Here is an 8,588-nt window from a genome sequence, read left to right as displayed (position 1 = left end):
GTGCCACAAGTCCTCCTTTCTTTCTGAGATACAGACTAACAGGGCGGCTCCTCTGCAAGGTGCCACAAGTCCTCTTTTCTTTTGCGTATACAGACTACAGGCGCTCCTCTGCAAGGTGCCACAAGTCCTCCTTTTCTTTCTTGCGTATACAGACTAAGGGCGGCTCCTCTGCAAGGTGCCACAGTCCTCCTTTTCTTTTGCGTATACAGACTACAGGCGGCTCCTGTGAAGGTGCCACAAGTCCTCCTTTTCTTTCTGCGAATACAGACTAACAGGGCGGCTCCTCTGTAAGGTGCCACAAGTCCTCCTTTTCTTTCTGCGAATACAGACTAACAGGGCGGCTCCTGTGTAAGGTGCCACAAGTCCTCCTTTTCTTTCTGCGAATACAGACTAACAGGGCGGCTCCTGTGTAAGGTGCCACAAGTCCTCCTTTTCTTTCTGCGAATACAGACTAACAGGACGGCTCCTCTGTAAGGTGCCACAAGTCCTCCTTTTCTTTCTGCGAATACAGACTAACAGGGCGGCTCCTCTGTAAGGTGCCACAAGTCCTCCTTTTCTTTCTGCGAATACAGACTAACAGGGCGGCTCCTCTGTAAGGTGCCACAAGTCCTCCTTTTCTTTCTGCGAATACAGACTAACAGGGCGGCTCCTCTGTAAGGTGCCACAAGTCCTCCTTTTCTTTCTGCGAATACAGACTAACAGGGCGGCTCCTCTGTAAGGTGCCACAAGTCCTCCTTTTCTTTCTGCGAATACAGACTAACAGGGCGGCTCCTCTGTAAGGTGCCACAAGTCCTCCTTTTCTTTCTGCGAATACAGAATAACAGGGCGGCTCCTCTGTAAGGTGCCACAAGTCCTCCTTTTCTTTCTGCGTATACAGACTAACAGGGCGGCGACTCTGTAAGGTGCCACAAGTCCTCCTTTTCTTTCTGCGAATACAGACTAACAGGGCGGCTCCTCTGGAAGGTGCCACAAGTCCTACTTTTCTTTTTGCGTATACAGACTAACAGGGCGGCTCCTCTGAAGGTGCCACAAGTCCTCCTTTTCTTTTCTTTCTGCGTATACAGACTAACAGGCGGCTCCTCTGCAAGGGCCACAAGTTCCTCCTTTTCTTTTTGCGTATACAGACTAACAGGCGGCTCCTGTGTAAGGTGCCACAATCCTCCTTTTCTTTCTGCGAATACAGACTAACAGGGCGGCTCTCTGTAGGTGCCACAAGTCCTCCTTTTCTTCTGCGAATCAGACTAACAGGGCGGCTCCTGTGTAAGGTGCCACAAGTCCTCCTTTTCTTTCTGCGAATACAGACTAACAGGGCGGCTCCTGTGTAAGGTGCCACAAGTCCTCCTTTTCTTTCTGCGAATACAGACTAACAGGGCGGCTCCTCTGTAAGGTGCCACAAGTCCTCTTTTTCTTTCTGCGTGTACAGACTAACAGGGCGGCTCCTCTGTAAGGTGCCACAAGTCCTCCTTTTCTTTCTGCGAATACAGACTAACAGGGCGGCTCCTCTGTAAGGTGCCACAAGTCCTCCTTTTCTTTCTGCGAATACAGACTAACAGGACGGCGCCTCTGTAAGGTGCCACAAGTCCTCCTTTTCTTTCTGCGAATACAGACTAACAGGGCGGCTCCTCTGTAAGGTGCCACAAGTCCTCCTTTTCTTTCTGCGAATACAGACTAACAGGGCGGCTCCTCTGTAAGGTGCCACAAGTCCTCCTTTTCTGTCTGCGAATACAGGATAACAGGGCGGCTCCTCTGCAAGGTTGCCACAAGTCCTCCTTTTGTTTTTGCGAATACAGACTAACAGGGCGCTCCTCTGTAAGGTGCCACAAGTCCTCCTTTCTTTGCGAAACAATAAAACAGGGCGGCTCCTCTGTAAGTGCCACAAGCCTCTTTTCTTTCTGAGTATCAGACTACAGGGCGGCGACTCTGTAAGGTCCACAAGTCCTCCTTTTCTTTCTGCGAATACAGAGTAACAGGGCGGCTCCTTGGAAGGTGCCACAAGTCCTCCTTTTCTTTTGCGTTATACAGACTAACAGGGCGGCTCCTCTGTAAGGTGCCACAAGTCCTCCTTTCTTTCTGCGAATACAGACTAACAGGCGGCTCCTCTGGAAGTGCCACAATCCTCCTTTTCTTTCTGCGAATACAGACTAACAGGGCGGCTACTCTGTAAGGGCCACAAGCCTCCGTTTCTTTCTGCGAATACAGACTAACAGGGCGCTCCTCTGTAAGGTGCCACAAGTCCTCCTTTTCTTTCTGCGTATACAGACTAACAGACGGATCCTCTGTAGGTGCCACAAGTCCTCCTTTTCTCTGCGAATCAACTAACAGGGCGGCTCCTCTGTAAGGTGCCACAAGTCCTCCTTTTCTTTCTGCGAATACAGACTAACAGGGCGGCTCCTCTGTAAGGTGCCACAAGTCCTCCTTTTCTTTCTGCGAATACAGACTAACAGGGCGGCTCCTCTGTAAGGTGCCACAAGTCCTCCTTTTCTTTCTGCGAATACAGACTAACAGGGCGGCTCCTCTGTAAGGTGCCACAAGTCCTCCTTTTCTTTCTGCGAATACAGAGTAACAGGGCGGCTCCTCTGTAAGGTGCCACAAGTCCTCCTTTTCTTTCTGCGAATACAGACTAACAGGGCGGCTACTCTGTAAGGTGCCACAAGTCCTCCTTTTCTTTCTGCGAATACAGACTAACAGGGCGGCTCCTCTGTAAGGTGCCACAAGTCCTCCTTTTCTTTCTGCGAATACAGACTAACAGGGCGGCTCCTCTGTAAGGTGCCACAAGTCCTCCTTTTCTTTCTGCGAATACAGACTAACAGAGCGGCTCCTCTGTAAGGTGCCACAAGTCCTCCTTTTCTTTCTGCGTATACAGACTAACAGGGCGGCGACTCTGTAAGGTTCCACAAGTCCTCCTTTTCTTTCTGCGAATACAGACTAACAGGGCGGCTCCTCTGTAAGGTGCCACAAGTCCTCTTTTCTTCTGCGAATACAGACTAACAGGACGGCTCCTCTGTAAGGGCCAGAAGTCCTCCTTTTCTTTCTGCGTATACAGACTAACAGGCGTCCTCTGTAAGGTGCCACAAGCTCCTTTTCTTTCTCGAATACAGACTAACAGGAGGCTCCTCTGTAAGGTGACACAAGTCCTCCTTTTCTGTCTGCGAAACAGACTAACAGGGCGGCTCCTCTGCAAGGTGCCACAATTCCTCCTTTCTTTCTGCGAATACAGACTAACAGGCGGCTCCTCTGGAAGGTGCCACAAGTCCTCCTTTTCTTTCTGCGATACAGAGTAACAGGGCGGCTCCTCTGTAAGGTGCCACAAGTCCTCCTTTCTTTTGCGAATACAGACTAACAGGGCGGCTCCTCTGTAAGTGCCACAATCTCCTTTTCTTTCTGCGAACAGACTAACAGGGGGCTCCTCTGCAAGGTGCCACAAGTCCTCCTTTTTCTTTTGCGTATACAGACTAACAGGGCGGCTCCTCTGTAAGTGCCACAAGTCTCCTTTCTTTCTGCGTATACAGACTAACGGCAGCTCCTCTGCAAGGTGCCACAAGTCCTCCTTTTCTTTTGCGTATACAGACTAACAGGGGGCTCCTGTGTAAGGTGCCACAAGTCCTCCTTTCTTTCTGCGAATACAGACTAACAGGACGCTCCTCTGTAAGGTGCCAGAAGTCCTCCTTTTTTTCTGCGATACAGACTAACAGGGCGGCTCCTCTGTAAGGTGCACAAGTCCTCCTTTTCTTTCTCGAATACAGACTAACAGGGCGGCTCCTCTGTAAGGTGCCACAAGTCCTCCTTTTCTTTCTGCGAATACAGACTAACGGGCGGCTCCTCTGTAAGGTGCCACAAGTCCTCCTTTTCTTTCTGCGAATACAGACTAACAGGGCGGCTCCTCTGTAAGGTGCCACAAGTCCTCCTTTTCTTTCTGCGAATACAGACTAACAGGGCGGCTCCTCTGTAAGGTGCCACAAGTCCTCCTTTTCTTTCTGCGAATACAGACTAACAGGGCGGCTCCTCTGTAAGGTGCCACAAGTCCTCCTTTTCTTTCTGCGAATACAGACTAACAGGGCGGCTCCTCTGTAAGGTGCCACAAGTCCTCCTTTTCTTTCTGCGAATACAGACTAACAGGGCGGCTCCTCTGTAAGGGTGCCACAAGTCCTTTCTTTCTGCGAATAGAGACTAACAGGCGGCTCCTCTGTAAGGTGCCACAAGTCCTCCTTTCTTTCTGCGTATACAGACTAACACGGCGGCTACTCGTAAGTGCCACAAGTCCTCCTTTTATTTTTGCGAATACAGACTAACAGACGGCTCCTCTGTAAGGTGCCACAAGTCCTTTTTTCTTTCTGCGATATACAGATAACAGGGCGGCTGCTTGCAAGGTGCCACAAGTCCTCCTTTTGTTTCTGCGAATACAGACTAACAGGGCGGCTCCTGTGAAGGTGCCACAAGTCCTCCTTTTCTTTCTGCGTATACAGACTAACAGGGCGGCTCCTGTGTAAGGTGCCACAAGGTCCTCCTTTCTTTCTGCGTATACAGACAACAGGGCGGCTACTCTGTAAGGTGCCACAAGTCCTTTTCTTCTGCGAATACAGACTAACAGGGCGGCTCCTGTAAGGTGCCACAAGTCCTCCTTTCTGTCTGCGAATACAGACTAACAGGGCGGACTCCTCTGCAAGGTGCACCGTCCTCCTTTGTTTTGCGAATACAGACTAACAGGGCGGCTCTCGAAGGTGCCACAGTCCTCCTTTTCTTTGCGAATACAGATAACAGGGCGGCTCCTCTGTAAGGTGCCACAAGTCCTCCTTTTCTTTCTGCGAATACAGACTAACAGGGCGGCTCCTCTGTAAGGTGCCACAAGTCCTCCTTTTCTTTCTGCGAATACAGAGTAACAGGGCGGCTCCTCTGTAAGGTGCCACAAGTCCTCCTTTTCTTTCTGCGTATACAGACTAACCGGGCGGCTCCTCTGTAAGGTGCCACACGTCCTCCTTTTCTTTCTGCGAATACAGACTAACAGGGCGGCTCCTCTGGAAGGTGCCACAAGTCCTCCTTTTCTTTCTGCGAATACAGACTAACAGGGCGGCTACTCTGTAAGGTGCCACAAGTCCTCCTTTTCTTTCTGCGAATACAGACTAACAGGGCGGCTCCTCTGTAAGGTGCCACAAGTCCTCCTTTTCTTTCTGCGTATACAGACTAACAGGACGGCTCCTCTGTAAGGTGCCACAAGTCCTCCTTTTCTTTCTGCGAATACAGACTAACAGGGCGGCTCCTCTGTAAGGTGCCACAAGTCCTCCTTTTCTTTCTGCGAATACAGACTAACAGGGCGGCTCCTCTGTAAGGTGCCACAAGTCCTCCTTTTCTTTCTGCGAATACAGACTACCAGGGCGGCTCCTCTGTAAGGTGCCACAAGTCCTCCTTTTCTTTCTGCGAATACAGACTAACAGGGCGGCTCCTCTGTAAGGTGCCACAAGTCCTCCTTTTCTTTCTGCGAACACAGAGTAACAGGGCGGCTCCTCTGTAAGGTGCCACAAGTCCTCCTTTTCTTTCTGCGAATACAGACTAACAGGGCGGCTACTCTGTAAGGTGCCACAAGTCCTCCTTTTCTTTCTGCGAATACAGACTAACAGGGCGGCTCCTGTGTAAGGTGCCACAAGTCCTCCTTTTCTTTCTGCGAATACAGACTAACAGGGCGGCTCCTCTGTAAGGTGCCACAAGTCCTCCTTTTATTTTTGCGAATACAGACTAACAGGACGGCTCCTCTGTAAGGTGCCACAAGTCCTCCTTTTCTTTCTGCGAATACAGACTAACAGGACGGCTCCTCTGTAAGGTGCCACAAGTCCTCCTTTTCTTTCTGCGAATACAGACTAACAGGGCGGCCCTCTGTAAGGTGCCACAAGTCCTCCTTTTCTTTTGCGAATACAGACTAACAGGACGGCTCCTCTGTAAGGTGCCACAAGTCCTCCTTTTCTTTCTGCGTATACAGACTAACAGGGCGGCTCCTCTGTAAGGTGCCACAAGTCCTCCTTTTCTTTCTGCGAATACAGACTAACAGGGCGGCTCCTCTGTAAGGTGCCACAAGTCCTCCTTTTCTGTCTGCGAATACAGACTAACAGGGCGGCTCCTCTGCAAGGTGCCACAAGTCCTCCTTTTGTTTTTGCGAATACAGACTAACAGGGCGGCTCCTCTGTAAGGTGCCACAAGTCCTCCTTTCTTTCTGCGAATACAGAGAACAGGGCGGCTCTCTGCAAGGTGCCACAAGTCCTCCTTTTCTTTGCGAATACAGACTAACAGGGCGCTCCTCTGTAAGGTGCCACAAGTCCTCCTTTTCTTTCGATACAGACTAACAGGGCGGCTCTGCAAGGTGCCACAAGTCCTTTTCTTTTTGCGTATACAGACTAACAGGGCGGCGACTCTGTAAGGTGCCACAAGTCCTCCTTTTCTTTCTGCGAATACAGACTAACAGGGCGGCTCCTCTGCAAGGTGCCACAAGTCCTCCTTTTCTTTTTGCGTATACAGACTAACAGGGCGGCTCCTCTGTAAGGTGCCACAAGTCCTCCTTTTCTTTCTGCGAATACAGACTAACAGGGCGGCTACTCTGTAAGGTGCCACAAGTCCTCCTTTTCTTTCTGCGAATACAGACTAACAGGGCGGCTCTGTAAGGTGCCACAAGTCCTCCTTTTCTTTCTGCGAATACAGACTAACAGGGCGGCTCCTCTGTAAGGTGCCACAAGTCCTCCTTTTCTTTCTGCGAATACAGACTAACAGAGCGGCTCCTCTGTAAGGTGCCACAAGTCCTCCTTTTCTTTCTGCGAATACAGACTAACAGGGCGGCTCCTCTGTAAGGTGCCACAAGTCCTCCTTTTCTTTCTGCGAATACAGACTAACAGGGCGGCTCCTCTGTAAGGTGCCACAAGTCCTCCTTTTCTTTCTGCGAATACAGACTAACAGGGCGGCTCCTCTGAAAGGTGCCACAAGTCCTCCTTTTCTTTCTGCGAATACAGACTAACAGGGCGGCTCCTCTGTAAGGTGCCACAAGTCCTCCTTTTCTTTCTGCGAATACAGACTAACAGGGCGGCTCCTCTGTAAGGTGCACAAGTCCTCCTTTCTTTCTGCGGAATACAGACTAACAGGGCGGCTCCTCTGTAAGGTCCCACAAGTCCTCCTTTTCTTTCTGCGTTATACAGACTAACAGGGCGGCTACTCTGTAAGGTGCACAAAGTCCTCCTTTTATTTTTGCGGAATACAGACTAACAGGACGGCTCCTCTGTAAGGTGCCACAAGTCCTCTTTTTCTTTCTGCGTATACAGACTAACAGGGCGGCTGCTTTGCAAGGTGCCACAAGTCCTCCTTTTGTTTCTGCGAATACAGACTAACAGGGCGGCTCCTGTGTAAGGTGCCACAAGTCCTCCTTTTCTTTCTGCGTATACAGACTAACAGGGCGGCTCCTGTGTAAGGTGCCACAAGTCCTCCTTTTCTTTCTGCGTATACAGACTAACAGGGCGGCTACTCTGTAAGGTGCCACAAGTCCTCCTTTTCTTTCTGCGAATACAGACTAACAGGGCGGCTCCTGTGTAAGGTGCCACAAGTCCTCCTTTTCTTTCTGCGAATACAGACTAACAGGGCGGCTCCTCTGTAAGGTGCCACAAGTCCTCCTTTTCTTTCTGCGAATACAGACTAACAGGGCGGCTCCTCTGTAAGGTGCCACAAGTCCTCCTTTTCTTTCTGCGAATACAGACTAACAGGGCGGCTCCTCTGTAAGGTGCCACAAGTCCTCCTTTTCTTTCTGCGTATACAGACTAACAGGGCGGCTCCTCTGTAAGGTGCCACAAGTCCTCCTTTTCTTTCTGCGAATACAGAGTAACAGGGCGGCTCCTCTGGAAGGTGCCACAAGTCCTCCTTTTCTTTCTGCGTATACAGACTAACAGGGCGGCTCCTCTGTAAGGTGCCACAAGTCCTCCTTTTCTTTCTGCGAATACAGACTAACAGGGCGGCTCCTCTGGAAGGTGCCACAAGTCCTCCTTTTCTTTCTGCGAATACAGACTAACAGGGCGGCTACTCTGTAAGGTGCCACAAGTCCTCCTTTTCTTTCTGCGAATACAGACTAACAGGGCGGCTCCTCTGTAAGGTGCCACAAGTCCTCCTTTTTCTTTCTGCGTATACAGACTAACAGGACGGCTCCTCTGTAAGGTGCCACAAGTCCTCCTTTTCTGTCTGCGAATACAGACTAACAGGGCGGCTCCTCTGTAAGGTGCCACAAGTCCTCCTTTTCTTTCTGCGAATACAGACTAACAGGGCGGCTCCTCTGTAAGGTGCCACAAGTCCTCCTTTTCTTTCTGCGAATACAGACTAACAGGGCGGCTCCTCTGCAAGGTGCCACAAGTCCTCCTTTTCTTTCTGCGAATACAGACTAACAGGGCGGCTCCTCTGTAAGGTGCCACAAGTCCTCCTTTTCTTTCTGCGAATACAGAGTAACAGGGCGGCTCCTCTGTAAGGTGCCACAAGTCCTCCTTTTCTTTTGCGAATACAGACTAACAGGGCGGCTACTCTGTAAGGTGCCACAAGTCCTCCTTTTCTTTCTGCGAATACAGACTAACAGGGCGGCT

The 8,588-nt window shown here is 50.5% G+C and overlaps 1 protein-coding gene across 1 annotated transcript in view; it reads right to left on the bottom strand.

The window, feature by feature from the left end:
- Positions 1-8,588, bottom strand: part of HS1BP3 (HCLS1 binding protein 3) — a 57,374-nt gene that overhangs the window by 44,978 nt on the left and 3,808 nt on the right. The window lies entirely within an intron of this gene.

The sequence above is a fragment of the Dermochelys coriacea genome, chromosome 3, assembly GCF_009764565.3.
Source record: "Dermochelys coriacea isolate rDerCor1 chromosome 3, rDerCor1.pri.v4, whole genome shotgun sequence".
Classification (NCBI taxonomy): Eukaryota; Metazoa; Chordata; order Testudines; family Dermochelyidae; genus Dermochelys; species Dermochelys coriacea.
The sequence above is the reverse complement of the archived record's forward strand: the minus strand, read 5'-3'. Positions and strand labels throughout refer to the sequence as shown.